Source organism: Capricornis sumatraensis, chromosome 1 (genome assembly GCF_032405125.1).
Source record: "Capricornis sumatraensis isolate serow.1 chromosome 1, serow.2, whole genome shotgun sequence".
Classification (NCBI taxonomy): domain Eukaryota; kingdom Metazoa; phylum Chordata; class Mammalia; order Artiodactyla; family Bovidae; genus Capricornis; species Capricornis sumatraensis.
In genome coordinates this window covers 258,083,484-258,108,953 of record NC_091069.1, presented here as the reverse complement: position 1 = coordinate 258,108,953, position 25,470 = coordinate 258,083,484, and the positions used below count along the sequence as shown (strand labels likewise).

Sequence of the window (25,470 nt, the reverse complement as noted above, 5' to 3'; positions counted from 1 at the left end):
ATTATAATTAAAAAAATACATGCACCCCAATGTTCACAGTGATAGAGACAGAATAAAGGGACGGTGTGGGTGATTTAATAGTTAATCCCACTGGGGGTTGTAAGGAAAGAAAAAGTGGGGAAACCCTGTAAGTTAATGATTACCCAAGGAAGCAGGCTTGCTTAGCCACAAAACCAAGCAGATTTGCTCAGCAGCAAAACCACACAACAGAAGCTTGAAACATGCCCCAAACATGAAGCGACAGCAGCCTGAGACCCACATCGTTCGCAGTGAGCTCAGTAAGTTAGTGATTCCCAGGGCACGGTTCTCTGCATGCATTAAAAACAAAAGTGTAAGCAAAGGGTGAGATTATACTAAAACGTGAGATGGTTTACCATTTGTAGTATATGTTACTGCCTTTTTGTTCATTTCTCTGTGCCATGACAGTCCACACTTGATTACATGGGGACAAGAAAACTCCCCAGCTTGACGTGGAGGAAGAGCTGACAATAGAATCATGATGTTCTACTCAAGGTGAGGAAGAAGGTGGTCTTTCCCCCAGCCTACTTTTCCTTGGACTTTAAAACTGTAGCCCACTAAGTTCTCAGGTGTGTTCCCCTCTTTTACGCCCACTTGCATGTCCCACAAGCATCCTCGTCTAATAAACCACTTATCTATCACTTTGCGTCTTGGCAAACTCTTTCTGCACTGAGACTGGAGCTCATCAAAGTCCCGCTGTCCTCGAAACACCACCTAGCGGTGTCGGTAACAACACTATTTACGATAGCCTAGACATGGAAGCAACCTAAGTGTCCATCCACAGATGAATGGCTACATAGTGGAATACTACTCAGACATAAAAAGGAATGAAATAACGCCATGTGCAGCAACATGTGTAAAACCTGGAGATTATCACACTAAGTGAAGTAAGTCAGAAAGAGACAGACATATGACATCACTTAAATGTTGCATCTAAAATATGATGCAGTGAACTCAGGTATGAAAGAGAGACTCACGGACAGATTTGTGGTTGCTAAGGGGGAAGATATGGGGAAGGATTGGGGGTTTGGGTTTAGCAGACACAAACTATTATATATAGGATGAATAAACAGCAATGCTGTATTGTATAGCACAGAGAACTATATTCTGTATCCTGTGATAAACCATAATAGAAAAGAATATGAAAAAGAATGTATGTGTGTATATATGAATCACTTTGTTGTATGACAGAAATAAATACAACATTGTAAGTCAACTATGCTTCAATAAAATAAAATTTTTAAAAGTAACAAAATTTATCAGTTTATGATTTTAACTATGGAATAATGTAATTTCTAATCACACAGCAATGAGGACACCTAATGTGGACAAGATTGCCTGCCTTTGACATGTTAACAAAATTCTCCATCTCAGTGAGTCATCAGCTAGCTCCTAGGTTACTGAGCATTTCCTTTTTTTTTTTTTTCCTGTCTCCCCGTGTCCTGGTACATCACATGGCTGTGGACTTGTACACGGCTTTTCAGGAAGGAACCAGATAACAGAGGAAACTGTGCTCTCAACAGAGGTGGTGTTCCTTTAATATTTGTTGACTTGATTTTTTTTTTAAAGAACCATCCAAAATTCACTTCTAAATAAAAGGGAAAGAATAGGCAGAGAAAAATGCTTTTTTTCTTCTCACATTTAAACTTTCTGGGAAATCAAGCTTTCTTCAAGACCGAAGCAAATATCCTTGGTATAAGATGAATATGTGAAATTTGTACATATCTGCCAGCATCTCACTGTTTAAGCTGTTTCTGAAGGTTAGATAATTCTATTTTTGTACACAATATTTTATCAACATCAGTTGATTCCAGATACTATGCAAGGTGAGAGGAATACAGTGTGGAAAACACAGGCTCTACTCTAAAGATGCTCACGGTTTTGTGGAAGCAGACAGACATTTAAGCAAACGGTTGTATCAAAGAGTACCAAATGTGAGGTTAGAAGTATTGCATGGGAGCGTATGCATAGCAGAAGTTACTGACTTAATGATGGTAAGAAGATGAGTCAGGGGAGGTTTTCAGAGGTGATGTTTGAGCTGCAGAGGGATGCACCTGGGAAGCGAGAAAGGGCTTTTAGTGGAGAGAACAAAATGTGTGAATGCAGAGAGAAACAGCGAAGCGAGTCAACGTCATTTCAAACGAATGCAGGGACGCCTGTGAACAGTGGACAAGCAGCAGGAGACAAGGCCAGTGGCAGGGACTGGATCATGGGAGACCTTGCTTGGTATTTAACGGTAACTGGACTTCGTTCTATGGAAGAAATAATAAACTAAAGACTGCGTGTGTGCTTCAGTTGTGTCTGACTCTTTGCGACTGTACGGACTGTAGCCCGCCAGGCTCCTCTGTCCAGGGAACTCTCCAGACAAGAATACTAAAGTTGGTTTCTATGCCCTCCTGCAGGGGATCTTCCTGACCCAAGGATCAAACCCCAGTCTCCTGCACTGACAGACTGGGTTCTTTACCACAAGCGCTACCTAAACTGGAGACTAAATAGATGATCTGAGACCTGGGTTCGATCCCTGGGTCGGGAAGATCCGCTGGAGAAGGAAATGGCAATCCACTCCAGTGCTATTGCCTGCAAAATCCCATGGACAGAGGAGCCTGATAGGTTACAGTCCATGGGGTAGCAAAGAGTCCGACACAACTGAGCGACTTCACTTTCTTTCACTTTCTAGAGGGCATATACTGCTTCAGGAGTATTGTGAATACCATGCAATTAGATGCAAAATTCTGTTGACTTTTATTTTCCCTGAAATACAGTCCATAATTTTCGAGATCCCCAAAGAGGTCCACGACCACCTCCTCCCGCTGGACAGCATTCGGCCGCCCTCAGAGCACAACGGCTGGGTTACCCATGTAGGCAACAATGTCACTGATGGTTCTGCCTGGTGACGGAAGTAGAAATGAAAAGGACAATGGCGTGTCAAGTGGCCGCACCGTCGTGAGTCTGAGGAAGCAAGCCCAAGTTTGATATCTGATAATGATCTGCCTATGGGATAAGGGCTGCCCAGGTGGTGCTAGTGGTAAAGAACCCGCCTGCCGATGCAGGAGACGTAAGAGACTCGGGTTGGGTCCCGGGGTCGGGAAGATCCCCTGGGGGAGGACGTGGCCACCTACTCCAGTGTTCTTGCCTGGAGAACCCCACGGACAGAGGAGCCTGGAGAGCTATAGTCCGTGGGGTCACAGAGTTGAACACGACTGAAGCGGCATGCACAATGATTTACCCCACAGAAGTGAAACAGAGAAGGGCCGGTGTGGTGAGGCTCCTTCATCAGACCTTCAGAAGGAAGCAGTTCTGTTGATTGATTCTGTGATTTCCACGCTTTCCCTTCGTCACCAACACTCCCCAGTCTCGGTTTGGGGCAGATGTCTCCTCTTTGGAAGCACTTGAAGTGTGCCTAGTCCAGACTGAGACGTGCTGAATCATACAGTTTACACCGTATCTCAAAGACAGCACAAAAGAGAAAGCAAGATATCTCATTATTTTTCTACTGATTACCTGTTGAAATGATAACATGCTAAATATATTGGATTCAATAAAATATATTTAAAAATCCAGCTTCACCGGTTTTGTTTCTTTTTAAAATATTTGTTCTATGGAACATTATGCTTACTAGAAAATTTAGAATTACGCATGTGGCTGATGAAATAAATTTTTACACTTTGAGGTACGAGGAAGTCATTTTGGTTTATATATGATTTAACTAAAATTTTATGCTAACTTGAGCAGGCTGTTTGTGGCCTATGAAACATACATTACACATCTGCTTTAACTTTTTTATTCACTCATTTATTTATTCAAAGGCATAATAGCATAAATAATAACACTAAAATTGCATGCATTCAGTAGAAATAAGACAACATTGTAAAGTAACTATACTCTAAAAAATTAGTTCAAAAAATAAAACTAGCCAAAAGCATAAAAATTATATGAATTTTGAAGAAATTGTTATTTGAGAACAAGAACTTTCTCTTGAAAAGAGATACAGTAAATTTGGGGAATATACAATAAATTCAGACTTAAAGGATTTTTTTTTCCTGCAGCAGTAAGGAAAATAATTGATGTTCATAGAACATGGTAGAAATTGATAGGGAGGTTCAGATTAAATAACTGACTTAGAGGAATGAAAATTTACTCTTCTTGGGAAAAGTGATAGCAGTCAGGTAGAAAAAGAGAAAATGATACTGCTTCCTGTTGTGACAACTAATCATTTTCTGAATAATCTCTTTCAAGCCAGTTAAATTTGGACTTGACTACAGAATTCATGTGGTTGCAGAGAGTCAAACATGTGCGTGCATGCGCACACACACACACAATCTGGGGATTTTAGCAGTTATAATAATTTGGCCACTTGATTATTTTTGCTGATTTAATTATTAAAGAAGATTGAACACTGACCAGAAATAAAGAACAGATTAAATGCCTCCCTTCCTGGGATACAATGCTGGTCTTCCTTTGATGATAAGACTCCCTTCCCAGGTACCAAGGTCATGCTGACTCTCTGGGTGCAGCCAGTCTGTTTTTTTTTTTAAACCTAAGGAAGGTATCCTTGACTTGTTTGATGTTGTTTTTCTGACAAGATATACCATACTTCTCTGGAGCAGTTCCTCAGAGTTATCTGAGAGGCTGCATCCCAGGGCAGCAGTTCTCAGTTTGGTGCATAAATAACTCTTTTCCTTTCCTGTTAGATTGCTTACTGATTATTTCCATCGACACGGCTAATATATTTTTGTTGGCAGCATTATCCTAAGACTTTCCATCAGTGCATTTCAGACTGGAACATTTGCTTCTCAAGCAGTATGTTGGCGGTGTTCTGTTCGTATGTCACATGTTGGGTTCTCAGGGAATCTCGGGAAAGGAGAGGGTGGGTCAGATTGAGAGACCAGCATTGAAGTGTATGCGATGCCATGTGTGAGCGAGACAGCTTGTGGGGAGCTGCTGTGCAGCATGGGGGGCTCAGCCCGGGCTCTGTGATGACCTGCAGGGGTGGGATGGGGAGGCAGGAGGGAGGCTCAGGAGGGAAGGGATATATGTGTGCCTACGGCTGATTCCCTGGTGGCTCAGACAGTAGAGAATCTGCCTGCCACGCAGGAGACCCTTGTTCGATCCCTGGGTCAGGAAGATCCCCTGGAGAAGGGAATGGTGACCCACTCCAGTATTCTTGCCTGGAGAATCCCGTGGACAAAAGAGCTGGAGGGCTACAGTCCATGGGGTCGCAAAGAGTCGGACACGACTGAGCTACTAACGCTATGGCTGATTCACCATGTAGCTGTGCGGCAGAAACCAACTCCACATTGTAAAGCAATTATCCTCTCATTAAAGATAAATGAAAAAATGAGAGGTTGAAATGGACAAAAAGGAACCTTACTTGGAAAGTTAGTGAGAGAGAGTGGGAGGAATAAAGCCTGGGAAGGAGAGCTGTCTGCCTGCCATGCAGGCCTGACAATAGCTGTTCAGTCTCACGGGGACTCCCAGCAAGCACTGCCCTGGGGGTGTCTCCCGCTTTGGGCACACGTGGCCATGCCTGGTATTGCTGCCTTGCTAGGTTATTGGCTGGGGGCTTTTCGGAGATAAGCATGCTCTCTGCTGAGAACTGAAGCAGATGTGAAGGGGTTAACATCTGGAGGTCAGTGGCTAGCCATAGCTGGGCATTGAGTTCTTTCTTGGAGCTCTGAGCAGACTACCCCTGTGTTTGCCGAATTATGTTTGTTTTTCTAAAAAATGAAACATGCACACACATGCCTTGGAAAGTGATGTTCAAAGAATATTCATAATCCCTTGGAAAGTGATGTTCAAAGAATATTCATAATCCCTTGGAAAGTGATATACAAAGAATATTCATAATCCCTTGGAAAGTGATATACTATGATTCAGACTGCAAAGAATCTGCCTGCAACGCGTGAGACCTGGGTTCAATCCCAGGGTCAGGAAGATCCCCTGGAGAAGAGAATGGCTACCCAATCCAGTATTCATGTCTGGAGAATTCCATGGACAGAGGAACCTGGCGGGTTACAGTCTGTGGGATCGCGAAGAGTTGGACACAACTGAGCAATTAACATACAGATGCAACAAATAAATATTAATATATATGTATCACTTCCCAAAGTCCCCTCCCTCACGTTCTAGGGATTGCTATAGGAGTCAATGGCCTGAACAATTTCTTATAAAATTTAGTAATAGTCACTATTTTGCTAGTCTATCCAGCTCCAAATTACATATGCCATAAGGATTCTCAATCTTTAAAAATTTAGTTACAATAATCCTTTAGAAAAGTGCACCAGTCTTAATGTGTATACCTTAATAAATGCTTCCATTTGTGTGCCCACTTAACTGCACCCAATTTAAAATAGAAAACATCTCCTACATCCTAGAAGACTCCCCCGTGTCACTGCTTAGGCAGTATCTCCCTTCTCCCAGAAGTGACAGCTGTTCTAACTTCATTCGCTGTAAATTAGTTTTACCTGTTATTTGAGTTCATGCAGTTGCGTGCTCTTTTAGTCCGGTTTCTTTAACTCATCATTGTATGTTAGAGATTTATCCATAGTTTTGGTTTAGCTTTTGAAACTATGATATTCATTTGTGTGCATATGGGATAATTTATCACTCCATTCTTGGTGCTGTGCCTCCCAGCTTATGGGATCTCAGTTGCCTGACCTGGGACTGAACCAAGGCCCTGGCAGTGAAAGCACTCAGCCCTAAACCGCTGGTGCTGGTGGTGGTTTAGTCACTCAATTACGTCCGACTCTTGCGACCCCATGGACTGTAGCCCACCAGGCTTCTCTGTCCGTGGGATTCTCCAGGCAAGAATAGTGGAGTGGCTTGCCATCTCCTTCTCCAGGGGATCTTCCCAAGCCAGGGATTAAACCGGGGTCTCCTGCGTTGCAGGCAGATTCTTTACTGCTGAGCCACTGGGGAAGGCCTGCCTAACCAGTGGACCACCAGGGAACTCTCATCTTAGTAGACATTTGGTTGTTTCCAGTTTTGAGCTGTGATGAATAAAGTTGCTAAGTACATGTTTTTTATACCTGGCTGTTAGTGGACACAAGCACTCCTTTCTCCTGGGTAGATATCTGGGAAGGGGATTGCTGAATCAGAAGATATGCATATGATCAGTTTTAAAGACAGCTTTTTAAGATGATTATAGTAATTTACACTCCCACCAGCTACATGTAGGTTCCAGTTGCTCCAAATTCTCACTGACACTTCATATTGTCAGCCTTATTAATTTTAGTCATTCCAGTGGGTACTAATTTAGATTTTTTAGTTCCAAACTCTCCTGATCTAGTCCTAGTGAACGGGTGGCCATACCACCAACACCGTGGGGTTTAGTTGATCTCTAACTTTGTGCACTTTTTCCTTTATCAACTTCACACCCACCTGCGGTGGTGAGATGTGATTAAGGGGTACTTAGCTCTTTTGTGGGCTTCCCTGGTGGCTCAGCTGGTAAAGAATCTGCCTGCACTGCAGGAGACCCCAGTTTGACTCCTGGATCAGGAAGATCCCCTGGCGAAGGGCTAGGCTACCCAGTCCAGTATTCTTGGGCTTCCCTGGTGACTCAGACGGTAAAGTATCTGCCTGCAGTGCAGGAGACCTGGGTTCGGTCCTTGGGTTGGGAAAATCCCCTGGAGGAGGGCATGGCAGCCCACTCCAGTATTCTCACCTGGCAAATCCCCATGGACAGAGGAGCCTGACGGGCTACAGTTCATGGAGTTGCAAAGAGCTGAACACGACTGATGGACTGAGCACAGCACAGCTCTTGGGTAAGAACTCTTGGCCCCTCTTTGTCACCCAGTCTCTGCCACGTGGCTTGCAAGGATTCAAGACTGGCAGACTGACAGTTCCAGAGCAAAGTCTGTAGGCACGCTTTCTCCAATTCTAGAAAATTCTCTCATTAATGTAGGTATGAGGAAACTGCCATCACACTGAGGTTTTGTTTATTGATGACAAATTTAAGTAAATTATTAATATTTTTATTTTCTTTTTTTATTGAAGGAGAGTCGATTTACAATGCTGTGTTAATTTCAGGTGTGCGGCCAAGTGCTTTTCGTGCATATACATGTATATGCTTCTTCAGATTCTTTCCCCGTATAGTTTATTACGTGATATTGAATACAGTTCCCTGTGCTATGTAGCATATTCTTGTTGGTTGTCTATTTTATGCATAGTAGTGTGTATCTACTCATCTTAAGGGATACGCCAGGAGTTTGGGGGAACTGGCATTTTTGCAGCCTCATGACAGGAGGTGGTGTCTGTTTTTGCTCACCACTGTGTCCCAGGGGTCAGTATTTGCCCCTCTCCTTGGTGAGACGCCCTGGAATGACGGGAAGGGGTAAAGCAAGCAGAAACTAGTGGCTCAGACCTGGCAGGGTGTGAGATGAATGTAGCCCACAGATGTCTGATATCAGTTCATGGCATTTAGAAATAATTAGAATTAATTGTGTGTCTAGTTTTGTTCTTTATTTTTTAGTCTTTTTGTCTTTTTAATACAGTTCATGAGGTTCTCCCTGCAAGTACACTGGGGTGGTTTGCCATTCCCTCCTCCGGTGGGTCATGTTTTGTCAGAACTCTCCAGTATGACTTGTCTGTCTTGGGTGGCCCTACACAGCATGGTTCATAGCTTCACTGAGTTACGCGAGCCCCATCACCATGACAAGGCAGTGGTCTGGAAGACCCAGCAGTGGCCACAGGACTGGAAAAGGTCAATTGCCCCAATTCCCAAGAAGGGTACTACTAAAGAATGTTCCAGTGAAGTGAAAGTCTCAGTCGTGTCTGACTCTTTGTGACCCCATGGACTGTACAGTCTATGGAATTTTCCAGGCCAGAATACTGGAGTGGGTAGGCTTTCCCTTCTCCAGGGGATCTTCACAACCCAGGGATCAAATCCAGGTCTCCTGCATTGCAGGCGGATTCTTTACCAGCTGAGCCACAGGGGAAGGCCAAGAATACATTGGTGGGTAGCCTATCCCTTCTCCAGCAGATCTTCCCGACCCAGGAATCAAACCTGGGTCTCTAGCATTGCAGGCGGATTCTTTACCAACTGAGCTATCAGGGAAGCCAGAAAGAATGTTCTAACCATCGGACAATTCTACTCATCTCCCATGCTAGAAAGGTCATGCTTAAAATCTTACATGCTAGGCTTCAGCATTATGAGAACCAAGAATTTCCAGATGTCCAAGCTGGGTTTAGGAAAGGCAGAGAAGCCAAAGATTTAATTCCCAACATTTGCTGGATCAAAGAGAAAGCAAGGAAATTCCAGAAAAGAATCTACCTCTGTTTAATCAACTACGCTAAAGCCTTTGACTGTGTGGATCATGACAAATTGTGGAAAGCTCGTAAAGAGATGGGAATACCAGACCATCTTACCTGTCTTCTAAGAAAGCTGTATGAGGGTCAACAAACAACAGTTAGAACCCTGTATGGAACAACTGATTGATTCATGGTTGAGAAAGGAGTACGACAGGGCTGTCTGCTGTCACCCTGTTTGGTTAACTGATACCCTGAGCACATCATGAGAAAAACCAGACTGCATGAGTTACAAGCTGGAATCAAGATAGATGGGAGAAACATCAACAAGCTCAGATAGGCAGATGATACCACGCTAATGGCAGGAAGCGAAGAGGAACTAAAGAGCTTCTTGATGAGGGTGAAGGAGGAGAGAGGAGAGTGTAAGAGCCAGCTTAAGACTAAATATTTAAAAAACTAGGATCATGGCATCCAGCCTTATTACTTCATGGCAAATAGAAGGGGAAAAGGTGGAAGTATAGACAGATTCCCTCTTCTTGGGCTCTAAAAATCGAAATGCATAAAGCCCAACCATCCTACATCAACCCCATGTGGAGCAGATGCTGTTATTGAAAGGTTGCGACTGTGTGCTGTGAGCTACATCAGGATGTGTGACCTCCGGAGGAGAGGATTTTGATCTGAGAGATGAGGCTGGAATCATTTGTGTAATAAAATTTTATTAAAGTATGAAAAGGATAGAGGAAGCTCCTGACACAGACATCAGAAGAGGGCAGTAAGAGTGCCCCCTTGCTAGTTTTTAGCAAGGAGTTATATATCTGTTATCAAGTTGCTAATCAGATAAAGAAGCACCTCGAAACTGAGAGAATTGCATCAGGCGCCTCTCCCACAATATGCATTTTGAGATAGTATTGGCAGAAGGTACGTCATCCCCAGTCATAAAACAATTGACATGAATCTTAAAGAAAGGCAGATTTCCAAGCAAATGCATAGTTTCATTAACATAGCTTAAGAGAACAGTCCCATGAGTAAGATGTACTGGTTTGTTGAGCTGTTATTGGTTCAAGGTTTGAGTCTTAGGTGGCACAGATTTGAAGAAAGGCAGATTCCAAGGCAAATACATAATTCATTAACATAGCTTAAGAAAAACATTTCCATAAGAAAAACACTTTGGTAGGCTCAAGGTTTGAAGAAAGTTAAGTTCAGGCAGAACTAGGTGTCCTCATGGCAACAAAGAATTTAAAAGAAACCTCCTTTTAATTTTGCATAGAGAAAGAGAAAAAAAGTCTGCCCCTTACAGATTATTTCCTCCAGTTGGGGAGCCCTAGCCTTCCTACCAGAGAAGGCAATGGCACCCCACTCCAGTACTCTTGCCTGGAAAATCTCATGGACGGAGGAGCCTGGTGGGCTACAGTCCATGCGGTCGCTAGGAGTTGGACACGACTGAGTGACTTCACTTTCACTTTTCACTCTCATGCATTGGAGAAGGAAATGGCAACCCACTCCAGTGTTCTTGCCTTGAGAATCCCAGGGACGTGGGAGCCTGGTGGGCTGCCATCTATGGGGTCGCACAGAGTCGGACACGACTGAAGTGACTTAGCAGCAGCAGCAGCCTTCCTACCTGTTGCCCTCTCATTATGATACTTAGTTTCCAGGGGAGAAAAATAAGAGAGAGGTTATGAAGCACAGATGGGAAATAATGGAGGCAGAGTTTGAACTTCCCAGCAGATTGGTGTCAAAGACAGAGCCAATTTTTTAGAGTATTAAATGAACATTTTTGATTCTACTATCTCAAGAATCAATCCTAAAGGAAATCAACCATGAATATTCATTGGAAGGACTGATGCTGAAGCTGAAGCTCCAGTACTTTGGCCACCTGATGTGAACAGCTGACTCATTGGAAAAGACCCTGATGCTGGAAAAGATGGAAGGCAAAGGAGAAGGGGATGACAGAGGATGAGATGGTTAGATAACATCACTGAGTCAGTGGACATGAATCAGCAAACTCTGGGAGACAGTAAAGGACAGGAGAGTCTGGCATGCTATGCTGCTGCTGCTGCTGCTGCTGCTAAGTCGCTTCAGTCGTGTCTGACTCTGTGTGACCCCATAGACGGCAGCCCAACAGGCTCCCGCATCCCTGAGATTCTCCAGGCCGGAACACTGGAGTGGGCTGCCATTGCCTTCTCTGCCGGCATGCTATCGCCCATGGAGCTGCAGAGTCTGACATGACTTAGCAACTGAACAACAACAAATCTCAAGAATATCACTACTTTTCAGTGCCTTTGGTAATTCAGAAATCAACTGAGGGACTTCCCTGGTGGTCTGTGGTTAAGACTCCATACTCCCAGTGTAGAAGATCCAGGGTTTGATCCCTGGTGAGGAAGTAGATCCCGTATGCCACACCTAAGAGTTCTCAAGCCACAGCTGAGACCTGGCCTTGCCAAATAAGTAAATGTTGAAAAGAAATCAATTGAAAAGAGTACTTGTATAGAATTATCTTTTTAAAATAAGCATGGATTATGGAATGTCCTTAAGCAGTTCAGTTCTTCAGGAACCAAAGTCCTATTTATTTTTGCTTGTTTGTTGTTTGTTCTGTTAAATTTTTATTGTCTGTGATTATCCTGGAGAAGAGCAGAGGTACAGGATTCCAGCTTGTCTTCTCAGGTCATTTTGAGCCATTTAATAAATTAGGATTTGTAGTTATCTCCAGTTCTATGTTAGCTGGTACATTAATAGTGGAGGGCAGACACACTGAAACCATACTCGCAGAAAACTAGTCAATCTAATCACACTAGGACCACAGCCTTGTCTAACTCAATGAAACCAAGTCATGCCTGCAGGGCAACCCAAGACCAGTGGGCCTGACAGAATGTGGTCCACTGGAGAAGGGAATGGCAAACCACTTCAGTATTCTTGCCTTGAGAACCCCATGAACAGTATGAAAAGGCAAAATGATAGGATACTGAAAGAGGAACTCCCCAGGTCAGTAGGTGCCCAATACGCTACTGGAGATCAGTGGAGAAATAACTCCAGAAGGAATGAAAGGGTGGAGCCAAAACAAAAACAATACCCAGCTGTGACTGGTGACTGAAGCAAGGTCCGATGCTGTAAAGAGCAATATTGCATAGGAATCTGGAATGTTAGGTCCATGAATCAAGGCAAATTGGAAGTGGCCAAACAAGAGATGGCAAGAGTGAAAGTTGACATTCTAGGAATCCACGAACTAAAATGGACTGGAATGGGTGAATTTAACTCAGATGACCATTATATCTACTACTGCGGGCAGGAATCCCTTAGAAGAAATGGAGTAGCCATCATGGTCAACAAAAGACTCCGAAATGCGGTACTTGGATGCAATGCCAAAAACGACAGAATGATCTCTGTTCGTTTCCAAGGCAAACCATTCAATATCACAGTTATCCAAGTCTATGCCCCAACCAGTAACGCTGAAGAAACTGAAGTTGAATGGTTTTATGAAGACCTACAAGACCTTTTAGAACTAACACCCAAAAAAGATGTCCTTTTCATTCTAGGGGACTGGAATGCTAAAGTAGGAAGTCAAGAAACACCTGGAGTAACAGGCAAATTTGGCCTTGGAATGTGGAATGAAGCAGGGCAAAGACTAATCGAGTTTTGCCAAGAAAATGCACTGGTCATAGCAAACACCCTCTTCCAACAACACAAGAGAAGACTCTACACATGGACATCACCAGATGGTCAACACCGAAATCAGATTGATTATATTTTATGCAGCCAAAGATGGAGAAGCTCTATACAGTCAACAAAAACAAGACTGGGAACTGACTGTGGCTCAGATCATGAACTTCTTATTGCCAAATTCAGACTGAAATTAAAGAAAGTAGGGAAAACCACTAGACCATTCAGGTATGACCTAAATCAAATCCCTTATGATTATACAGTGGAAGTGAGAAATAGATTGAAGGGCCTAGATATGATAGATAGAGTGCCTGATGAACTATGGAATGAGGTTCATGACATTGTACAGGAGACAGGGATCAAGACCATCCCCATGGAAAAGAAATGCAAAAAAGGCAAAATGGCTCTCTGGGGAGGCCTTACAAATAGCTGTGAAAAGAAGAGAAGCAAAAAGCAAAGGAGAAAAGGAAAGATATAAGCATCTGAATGCAGAGTTCCAAAGAATAGCAAGAAGAGACAAGAAAGCCTTCTTCAGCGATCAATGCAAAGAAATAGAGGAAAACAACAGAGTGGGAAAGACTAGAGATCTCTTCAAGAAAATTAGAGATACCAAGGGAACATTTCATGCAAAGATGGGCTCGATAAAGGACAGAAATGGTATGGACCTAACAGAAGCAGAAGATATTAAGAAGAGGTGGCCAGAATACACAGAAGAACTGTATAAAAAAGATCTTCACGACCTAGATAATCACGATGGTGTGATAACTAATCTAGAGCCAGACATCTTGGAATGTGAAGTCAAGTGGGCCTTAGAAAGCATCACTATGAACAAAGCTAGTGGAGGTGATGGCATTCCAGTTGAGATGTTTCAGATCCTGAAAGACGATGCTCTGAAAGTGCTGCACTCACTATGCCAGCAAATTTGGAAAACTCAGCAGTGGCCACAGGACTGGAAAAGGTCAGTTTTCATTCCAATCCCAAAAAAGGCAATGCCAAAGACCGCACAATTGCACTCATCTCACACACTAGTAAAGTAATGCTCAAAATTCTCCAAGCCAGGCTTCAGCAATACGTGAACCATGAACTTCCTGATGTTCAAGCTGGTTTTAGACAAGGCAGAGGAACCAGAGATCAAATTGCCAACATCTGCTGGATCATTGAAAAAGCAAGAGAGTTCCAGAAAAATATCTACTTATGCTTTATTGACTATGCCAAAGCCTTTGACTGTGTGGATCACAATAAACTGTGGAAAATTCTGAGAGAGATGGGAATACCAAACCACCTGACCTGCCACTTGAGAAACCTATATGCAGGTCAGGAAGTAAAAGTTAGAACTGGACGTGGAACAACAGACTGGTTCCAAATAGGAAAAGGAGTATGTCAAGGCTGTATATTGTCACCCTGCTTATTTAACTTCTATGTAGAGTACATCATGAGAAATGCTGGGCTGGAAGAAGCACAAGCTGGAATCAAGATTGCTGGGAGAAATATCAATCACCTCAGATACGCAGATGATACCACCCTTATGGCAAAAAGTGAAGAGGAACTAAAAAGCCTCTTGATGAAAGTGAAAAAGGAGAGCGAAAAAGTTGGCTTAAATAAAGCTCAACATTCAGAAAACGAAGATCATGGCATCTGGTCCCATCACTTCATGGGAAATAGATGGGGAAACAGTAGAAACAGTGTCAGACTTTATTTTTGGGGGCTCCAAAATCACTGCAGATGGTGACTGCAGCCATGAAATTAAAAGACACTTACTCCTTGGAAGAAAAGTTATGACCAACCTAGATAGCATATTCAAAAGCAGAGACATTACTTTGCTGACTAAGGTCCATCTAGTCAAGGCTATGGTTTTTCCTGTGGTCATGTATGGATGTGAGAGTTGGACTGTGAAGAAGGCTGAGCACTGAAGAATTGATGCTTTTGAACTGTGGTGTTGGAGAAGACTATTGAGAGACCCTTGGACTGCAAGGAGATCCAACCAGTCCATTCTGAAGGAGATCAGCCCTGGGATTTCTTTGGAAGGAATGATGATAAAGCTGAAGCTCCAGTACTTTGGCCACCTCATGAGAAGAGTTGACTCATTGGAAAAGACTCTGATGCTGGGAGGGATGGAGGGTAGGAGGAGAGGGGGTGATAGATGATGAAATGGTTGGATGGCATCGTCTACTCAGTGGACATGAGTTTGAGCAACTTCAGGTGACAGTGAGGACAGGAAAGCCTGGCGTGCTGCAGTCCACGTGGTAGCAAAGAGTTGGACACGACTCAGTGACTGAACATCCCATAATGAGATGGTGGTTTACTAGGCACTGATCAAGTCTTTGTTTATGTCAAATCAGTCATATTATCTAAAGTCACAAAACATAGTTACATCACTTCCATAGTAACAAAAACAGGTAACATTTGTCAAGAGCTTCCTACCTGCCAGAGGCACCACACTATCCGTTGTATATACATTTTTTCTTTTCATTTGCAACATAAAGATACTTTTCTTCTTCTAATTCCATTTCTCATGTAATAACTTGCACCAGTCCAACATTTGAACAGCTTTTAGTGATGTACTTTTTTCCATTAAGTCATGACTATAATTGTTAGCTTTAATAAAGCAACTGCTGTGAGCAATAGAACACCGATTTTTAAACAGGATAGAACTAAACTCTGAATAAGAAATTCAGTAAGCCCGAATTTTGTTCTCAAAACAATTTAACAATTTAACATATATGCCCATTTTAAGACAATTCCTATTTTCTCCTGCATTGTACGCAGACCCTTTTCCATCTGAGCCACCAGGGAAGTTGTTCTTTTCTCATGAGAACATCCTAAAATTGTTTTGCCCAGTTCGAAAAAATGAACTTCCAGAGATGTAGGTGAATGAGACCAATGTCTACTTATAATATTTAACTTAATTACACATAAACATTTTAAAGTCTTTCATTATGTAAAAAGTATACTAAATTAGAAATTACTCTTTTTTCTCTTTCCCATGTTTTATCAAACCATTTTATTAAAAATTCTTCCCATATAGTTTCTCTGTCAGTTACTTTAGCTTTATTGAAGCCACTTCGTGGAAGCAAGTCACCTGGCTTTCTAGAGTATATTGTATTCACTTTTAAGTCTGTTGTTGAAGACTGTCCTTGCACATTTTACGTTCAGCTTCAAAAACCCTTTGATCACTTTTCTTCTAAGAATATCTTTATGATTTCCACTGTGTAATCACAAATTTATTGTTTGTAAAAGTGATTGTTACAAGTCTTATTTCAAGGTGTGTGCTCAAGTGCTTCAGTCATGTTTAACTCCTTGCGACCCTGGGGACTGTAGCCCTCCAGGCTCCTCTGTCCATGGGGATTCTCAGGCAATAATACTGGAGTGGGTGCCACGCCCTCCTCCAGGGGAGCTTCCCATCCCAGGGATTAAACTCTTGTCTCTCATGTCTCCTGCCCTGGCCGGCAGGTTCTTTACCATTAGTGCCACTGTTTCATGGTAGCTAACATTTTAAATTGTAATAATGTCTGTTAGAGTTCCTTACCACCAAACTCCCCAGCCCTTTTTGTTCCTTTTTAAACTCATCTGCTGGGTGACCTCCATAAACACCCTATGCTGCTGCTGCTAAGCTGCTTTAGTCGTGTCCGACTCTGTGTGACCCTATAGATGGCAACCCACCAGGCTCTCCCATCCCTGGGATTCTCCAGGCAAGAACACTGGAGTGGGTTGCCATTTCCTTCTCCAATGCAGGAAAGTGAAAAGTGAAAGTGAAGTCGCTCAGTCATGTCCAACTCTGTGCGACCCCATGGACTGCAGCCCACCAGGCTCCTCCGTCCATGGGATTTTCCAGGCAAGAGTACTGGAGTGGGGTGCCATTGCCTTCTCCAAACACCCCATAAATGTCTCAGATTAACTCTCTGACTGGGTGTCAATACAATGCTGGGTGTCAATACAATGCTGCTCAAAGTTAAGTAATGGAGAGGGTCTTCCAAATATGAGAAACTTTGTAAAGACTTTGGAAGATTCAAATTTGGGAATACTCTTTTCTGAGGACTAATTTTAAAAAAAGAAAAAGCCCCACACAATCCTATCTGTACATCAAGTGGAACTTTACAAACTAAAAATAGAAGTCATAGGAGTGGGGGGTCTTTTCCTTCACACTCTTCTTTCTAATTTTCAGCTGTGATGAAACACACATATCAACCTTATATCGCCGCCACTTTTAAACGTTCAGCTCAGTGGGGGTGAGTGCCCCCATGCTGTGGAGTCATCCCCACTGTCCTTGTCCGGAAAGCTTTCCATTTTGCAAGCTGGAACTCTGTACCTATTAAATGCTAACTCCCTATCTCCTCTCTGCTCAGCCCCTGGCAGCCACTATTCCTCTCTGTCTCTCTGAAGCTGACTACCCTAAGTGCCTCATTAAACAGAATCATACCGTGTTTTTGTCTTATTTCACCCAGCGTAATTGTTACTGAATGTAAGTCTGTGTGCCCAATGCACAGTGAGGCCAAACAAACCAAAACCCAGCTTGGAGCAGAGAAAGCTTTATTTCAAGGCCCTCCAAGAAGACAAGTGGCTCAGGACCCCCAAATCCTGAACTCCTCAAAGGGTTGGAGGTGTACCGGAACCGACATCTGTCTGAAGCCAGAACCTGTGCTTGTCTTATTATCTCTTGCTGTCTGTTAGGTGTAAAACACCTCATTTGCCTTCTCCATGCAATTTGAGGAGTACTTCCAAGGTAGCATTTCATGTATTCATTGCAGCAATCCTACAAATGATTCAAAGAATCAGAAGAATCACTATTACCCAGATTCATCAAATTTTATCAGAGGAGGAAACTAATTTACAGAGTAATGTACTCACAAAACAAGCAGAATTGGTGTTACTGAGTCCAAGCTTATGCTGCTCACCTCATGACAGGCCCATAAATTCAGAGATGAGTTGTTGGGGCAAGGAATAGCAACTTTATTTGTATAGCTGGCAGACCGAGAAGAGAGTGGACTCATCTCCCAAAGAACTGTCTTGCCTGAGGTAGAATTCTGGCCTCTTTTATGCTGAAAGGGGAAGGATTAAAGTCAAACACCTCCAGGTTCCTGTCAGCTTCTAGAGGGGAAGTGTTAGCTTATTCCTCCTGCAGTCACCCACAGGTGAGCCTGGTCAGGAGGTTTCCTGTTGAAAGGTTGCAGCCGTGAGCTGTGAGCCATGCCAGGATTCTTGACCTCTGGAGGAGAGGATTTTGATCTGGGGTCAGAGATGAGGCTTGATCACTTGAAACTTTTGTGTTCAGTTCAGCTCAGTCGCTCAGTCGTGCCCGACTCTCTGCGACCCCATGAACCGCAGCACGCCAGGCCTCCCTGTTCATCACCATCTCACTCAGACTCACGTCCATCGAGTCGGTGATGCCATCCAGCCGTCTCATCCTCGGTCGTCCCCTTCTCCTCCTGCCCCCAATCCCTCCCAGCATCAGAGTCTTCTCAATGGGTCAGTTCTTCGCATGAGGTGGCCAAAGTACTGGAGTCTCAGCTTTAGCATCATTCCTTCCAAAGAAATCCCAGGGTTGATCTCCTTCAGAATGGACTGGTTGGATCTCCTTGCAGTCCAAGGGACTCTCAAGAGTCTTCCCCAACACCATAGTTCAAAAGCATCAATTCTTTGGCACCTAGCCTTCTTCACAGTCGAATTCTCACATCCATACATGACCACAGGAAAAACCATAGCCTTGACTAGACAGATCTTAGTCAGCAAAGTAATGGCTCTGCTTTTGAACATGCTATCTAGGTTGGTCATAACTTTTCTTCCAAGGAGTAAGTGTCTTTTAATTTCATGGCTGCAATCACCATCTACAGTGATTTTGGAGCCCCCCAAAATAAAGTCTGACACTGTTTCCACTGTTTCTCCATCTATTTCCCATGGAGTGATGGGACCGGATGCCATGATCTTCATTTTCTGAATGTTGAGCTTTAAGCCAACTTTTCCGCTCTTCTTTTTTACTTTCATCAAGAGGCTTTTTAGCTCCTCTTCACTTTCTGCCATAAGGGTGGTGTCATCTGCATATCTGAGGTTATTGATATTTCTCCTGGCAATCTTGATTCCAGCTTGCATTTTTTCCATTTGTGTAATAAAGTTTTATTAAAATATAAAGGATAGAGGAAGCTTCTGACATAGGCATAAGAAGGGGGCAAAAAGAGTGCCCTCTTGCTAGTTTTTATCAAGGAGTTATGTATCTGTTAAAGAATCACCTCAAAACTGAGAGAGATGCATCAGGCGCCTCTCCCACAACATGCATTTTGAGATGGCATTGGCACAAGGTGAGTCATCCCTGGCCACAGAACAGTTGACATGAATCTTAAAGAAAGGCAGATTTCCAAGCAAATGGATTGTTTCATTAACATAGCTTAAGAGAACATTTCCATGAGTAAGATGTACTGGTTTGTTGAGCCATTATCTGTTGAAGCTTTGGGTCTTAGGCAGAACCTACTCGAAGAAAGGCAGATTCCAAGGCAAATACATAGTTTGCTAACATAGCTTAAGAAGAACATTTCCATAAGAAAAATGCATTGGTTAGCTAATGGTTTGAGAAAAGTTAAGTTTAGGCAGAACCAGGTGTCATCATGACAGCACAAGATTTAAAAGGAACCTTTTAATTTTGTATAGAGAAGGGGAAAAAATCTGACATTTGTGGTTTGTGCAGGAGACACAGAGACCTGGGTTAGATCCCTGGGTTAGAAAGGTCCCTGGAGGAAGAAATGGCAAACCCACTCCAGTACTCTTGCCTGGGAAATCCCATGGACAGAGGAGCCTGGCGGGCTATAGTCCATGGGATTGCAGAGTCAGACGCAACTGAGCATGCATACACAGGCATGGGAGGTAGGGTTCCCTGAGAGAGGCTGCTATGTCCAATTTATAGGTGACATCCTTTAGCGATTTACTTGTCTGTATGGGGGTATGTGTTAGGCCACTTCAGTCAGGTCTGACTCTTTGCAGCCTTATAGACTATAGCCCACCCGCTGGGCTCCTCTGTCCATGGGAGTCTCCAGGCAAGAATGCCAAGTGGGCTGCCTTTCCCTCCTCCAGGGGATCTTCCAGACCCAGGGATCGAACCTGCATCTCTCTATCTCCTGGATTGGCAGGCAGGTTCTTTACCACTAGCGCCACCTGGAAAGCCCTATACTTGTAACAGAATACAAAGTTTGTTCTCATTACAATAGGACCCAATCCCAGGTCCTTTCATTCTAGACCCAGAGCACCTCTCACTGACCCATGTTCCCTTGTACTGTCCTGGGCAGTGTATGTAGGGAAGTTATCTGGCCTCATTAAGTCAAAGTCAGCTGTTCATGTTTGCAGACCCTCTTTTGATGAAAGCCTCATGGGATATACACCTCTTGCTACTTTACCTTGAATCAGTTTGGCAAAAGGCATGATATTTACCATCCCCCTTTGCCTCCAGTATTAAATCAAATCATATTAGTTAGTATTAGTTAGTTAGTTAGCAGGATTCAAAAAGTCTTGATTGAATGATCCTGTGTGCCAGGCAGTATGCTTATGGCTGGAAACCCAGAGACGAAGAAGTGAGACGTTGTCCCTGTCTCTAAGAACTCCTACTACAGCCGGAATATAACACAGAAAACAGATAGCGACACAGTATAGCAGAAACAGCCTCTCAGGAGAAGAGGTGATATATGGTCTGCACCTTAGGGGTGAGCGGGATTTCACCAAGAGGAGAGAGTCACACTGTGATTTATTCTCTGTGGAGCACAGGGAAACACTCATCTGGTTTCAGCTGCCTGGAGGAAATGTTCAAGCACACCTTCTGTTTTGTTTGAGTGCTTAAGTTTTCCCAGTGTGGCTTGACTGAATGGATTAAAAATCTAGATATCTTGGATTTGCATGCTTTGGAGTCAGCAGTGTGGGCCGTTGCTGGATGAACATTCTGATTGCCTTGCAGGTGATCCAGTCGGGTCTTAGAGGACGTGAAAGGACTTGTAAGGATCCTGTCGTATTTTAGTCATTCGGATGGCCGTTATCGCTAGTTGGAGCCGATTGGGGGGTGGCTGAGATAGCTGCTGGGTTGTCTCTGTGTGTGTCATTATTCCACAGGGAGAAAGAGGCCCCTGAGGGCTTTCTGGACCCCGAGGTGAGGAAGATTGCTGGGGTGCACGAGGTCCCAAGGTGAGTGTGAACTTGAGCTGCAGCATTCTTTCCTTGCCTCTGTTTTATCCCTTGAATTTAAGGAAAATCTTAATTCTTCAACATAGCTGTGGTGTTTTCACTCTTTCTCACAGGGAGGGTTTCCTGAAAGTAGAAGTAGAGCCTGAGCAAAGAAATCCAATGTAAATAGTTTGTTGGGAGGGGACCAAAGTAAACTCTGGTAGTGGAGTGTGAGACGTGGAGAAGTGAGATGGAAGGGACTGCTACTGCTGCTGCTGCTAAGTCGCTTCAGTCGTGTTCGACTCTGTGCCACCCCATAGACGGCAGCCCACCAGGCTCCCCCATCCCTGGGATTCTCCAGGCAAGAACACTGGAGTGGGTTGCCATTTCCTTCTCCAATGCAGGAAAGTGGAAAGTGAAAGTAAAGTCGCTCAGTCATGTCTGACTCTTAGTGACCCCATGGACTGCAGCCCACCAGGCTGCTCCGTCCATGGGACTTTCCAGGCAAGAGTACTGGAGTGCATTGCCATTGATAGAACTCCTTTACTCAGATCTCCTGGTTCTGATCCACCCCTATAGCCTGTGCCCAACACAGCATGTAATTTTAGCCCAGCAGTTTCGTGTGCTCATATTCATTCTCTAACTCAGCCATATGTTTGCTAAAAAAATGCCTGAAACTTGATTTCCTTGTGTGGCCAGTAGGAGTAAATCAACCAACCATCCCACATATGTGACATGCATCTTATTCTGCTTGCAGAACTTCAAATATTTTTCTTCAAAAGATGCTTTATAAACTCTTTTCTTCAAAAGAGTTTCCCTGGTGGCTCAGATGGTAAAGCGTCTGCCTACAATGCAGGAGACCTGGGTTCAATCCCTGGATTGGGAAGATCCCCTGGAGAAGGAAATGGCAACCCACTCCAGAACTCTTGCTTGGAAAACCCCAAGGATGGAGGAGCCTGGTAGGCTACAGTCCATGGGGTCGCAAAGAGTTGGACATGACTGAGCGACTTCATTCACTGAGATAGTTGGCAAAATGAAGGATCCATAATTTGAAAGTGATGGAATGCTTGATGAACCATCACAATACAGTTGCCAGTTTTTACTTTCATCACTAATTAGCCCCAGTGTTTCAGTTCTTTTCTAAAGAAGTTTTTTTTTTTAAGTCTTTCAAAATGCATACACGCTCATTTAATTCCTAATTCTTCTGAAATCATCCAAGTTTCAATTATGCAGATTAATTCAGGGATATTTTCCAGTCTTTTTAAACTAAAAAAATAGTCAGTGGCATATTCTCAGGATGCTTTTGTGTGCCTTAGCTTCAGAATAAAAGAATGTAAAACTATGAAAAAAAAAAAGATACCCAATGGCAAAAGGACCAATGTTAGCATGTAGACAACCTGTGAGGAATGTTTCATTCAGTCTTGTGAGGGAGTTACAGTACTTGTTCCAGCGTAAAAATTTTAAAGGAAGTCTTTCTGTCCATTCAAAATCTGAGTTCCTTTTCTTTAACAGCTGAGCTGTCAGGAAAAACAGTACATAGAGCTACTATCCACCTCAGGAAGAAAATAATTACTGCTTTTTAATGCTTGAATGCAGTATATAAACGTTGTTTCAGGAGGTCTAGATTCTTGTACCAACTGAGAACAAACTTAGCAAAGAAATTAACATCAGAACAAGAACACGTACCCTGGTCCTCTTTGCCTAATGTTCTCTTCTTTCTTTGCACCGCAGGGCAACCCTGGTGAGGAGGGTGCTGATGGCTTGCATGGAGACCAGGTACACGAAGCCTTCATTCTGTGTCCCCAGCCCCTCTCTGCCCCCACTAGTGTGGCATTAATAGTCTCTACGGTTGTCGCGATTGGTCTGGAAATGTAAGGAAAGACGCATGCTTAACAATGTTGAAAGTTACTTTACATATTTGCTATTATCTTCAAAACACAAGGGCCTTAGAAACTTAACTCCCATTTCACATATTATTGTCCAGGATTTTAGTTCTGTCTTTTTATTTTGTTAATTTCTACTAAATGAGACTTTGTTATAATTATGGTTTTATTTAGTTGATCCTTATCTGGCTTTACCCTCATTTCTGTTGCTATCACTGATACCTTCAAAGGAACATGAAAAGATGGTGTTTCTTTTGCTTAAGGTACACCTTTTGGAGTTTTTCTTTAATAAAGCTTGTAAACCTCCTTGGTTGTTTTTTAATCTGAAAAAAATAATTTCATGATTTCACACTTTTACTTGAAAGATTGTTCTTTGGTAAACTATTTCCTCTCAGACCTTGGAAATGTGATTTTTGTATTCGCCTGGGCTTCTATTGTCTTCTCTCCTTCGCTTTTGCTGTTAAGAAGTTATCCATCAAGCTGAAAGCTTAACCCTAGCTCACCTCCCCACTGCCAGGACCACCATGCCTGGCCTCCCCTTGAACACTCCACTGTGGCCAGTCCTGTTTTCACCTTATAAAGACGGTGGTGTGGGATCACTGTAACCTTTAGACTAATGGCTGTCTGAAACATTGCCTCCACCTATAATATGCTTGCAGTATTCTGTGATGATTTGACAGAGAAGGACACCTGTGTTCCTCCTTCTCAAATATTTTGAGTGGTGCCTCAAAGGGCACCCAATGCCTCTACTCTGGAAAAAGACATTGATTCAGTGCAGTTTCCGATCAATGAACAATGCTTTGAATTGATCAACTTCAGAAACACATGCTGCTGTGATTCCGTGCTGCAGCCTTGAACTCCCACCGGAGGTTCTGGGAGGATGTCCTGGCATACAAGGCCCAACCCAGAAAGAAGGAAAACTTGTTGACCTGTCTGGGAGACCGTTTCCACAGCATTGCCACTCTGGAGAAGGTTAATGTGACCCCACCAAAGAAGTGCATTTCGAGGTTGAGACACGAAAGCGATCTCTTAGACAATTACAGGCAGCAGGATGCTCATGAACGTTTAAATCATTTGCTGAACGGGAACATCCTGCAGGGAGAGAAGAAACTAAATGAGAGGATAAAAAATGGCCGTGTGAAGGAACTGCGGCTGCTGCTGCTGCTGAGTCGCTTCAGTCGTGTCCGACTCTGTGCGACCCCACAGACGGCAGCCCACCAGGCTCCCCGGTCCCTGGGATTCTCCAGGCAAGGACACTGGAGTGGGTTGCCATTTCCTTCTCCAATGCGTGAACGTGAAAAGTGAAAGTGAAGTCGCTTAGTCGTATCCGACTCTCAGCGACCCCATTCTCAGCCTACCAGCAGAGAATGATAAACCAGAACTCACTTGTGTCCATGAGATTTCTCAGGGAGCACTCACCCATGAAACTTGATGCTCGAGCTGTGAAACTGTTTGTAGCAAAAGATGAAGATTTTCTTGACCTTTGTGTCCATGTGGAGCAGAATATATCTATTGCTGCCTGTCTGAGAGACTTCAGCAACACAGAAGCACTGTTGTGGACAGGAATTTTGTCATGCAGCAGGTTGCAGGCCCAGCAAAGGATGCGCGTCAGAAAGCTGCCCATGACTTTGGCCTTGCACGTCGAGCGGTACAAGTACGTGGAGCAGCTCCACGTACACCAAACGATCTTAGCAGGTGGTCTTCCTGCTGGGACTGCAGCTCTCCAACGCCTGCAGTGACATGGAGCATCTGGCCTGCGTGTACGCCCTGGTTGTGCTGGCAGTCGGTCCACTGGGACAGCGCTCCTAATCGTGGCTTTATGTCCATTTTACTGTGGTGAAAAGTCATGGCTTCTAGCTTTTGTTTGATGATGATGTGGTAGAGAAAATGGGTGCCCAAGCTACTGAAGAATTCTATGGCCTGACTTTAGATATAAAAAAATTCAGAATCTGGATATATTTTATTCTATCCATCAAGATAATAACTTAAAGGACTGTGGGACTCATCTGAATGGGGGGAAATATTCAAATCACTCTGAGCTGCAGACGTTTCTCTGCAGACACCCATCCCCGCCCCCCCCCAGAGGCCCACCAGCAGTGTACTCTGCGTCTCGGGGGTCTGGCTGCGTGACTCCTCCGCCTTCCCCCTAGCTCCCCTTCATTTTCCTACATGCAGCCCTACTCGTGGGTTTAAGTTAGTCTGAGGTAGTGTTAACTGCAGTCAGATTGTAGTAAGGTTTAGACGAATGACATTTGCTAATTTTAGAATTGAAATCAAGATTGCTGGGAGAAATATTAACAACCTCAGATATGCAGATGATACTACTCTAATCTAGTCAAAGCTATGGTTTTTCCGTAGCTATATATAGATGTGAGAGTTGGACTATAAACAAGGCTGAGTGCTGAAGAATTGATGCTTTTGAATTGTGGTGTTGGAGAAAACTCTTGAGAGTCCCTTGGACATCAAGAAAACCAAACCAGTCCATCCTAAAGGAAATCAGTCTTGAGTATTCATTGGAAGGACTGATGCTGAAGCTGAA

At 43.6% G+C, this 25,470-nt stretch overlaps 1 pseudogene; it reads left to right on the top strand.

The window, feature by feature from the left end:
• The first annotated feature begins 232 nt into the window (after positions 1-232).
• Positions 233-24,912, top strand: LOC138077209 (ubiquitin carboxyl-terminal hydrolase 46-like; annotated as a pseudogene).
• The last annotated feature ends 558 nt before the right edge of the window (positions 24,913-25,470 follow it).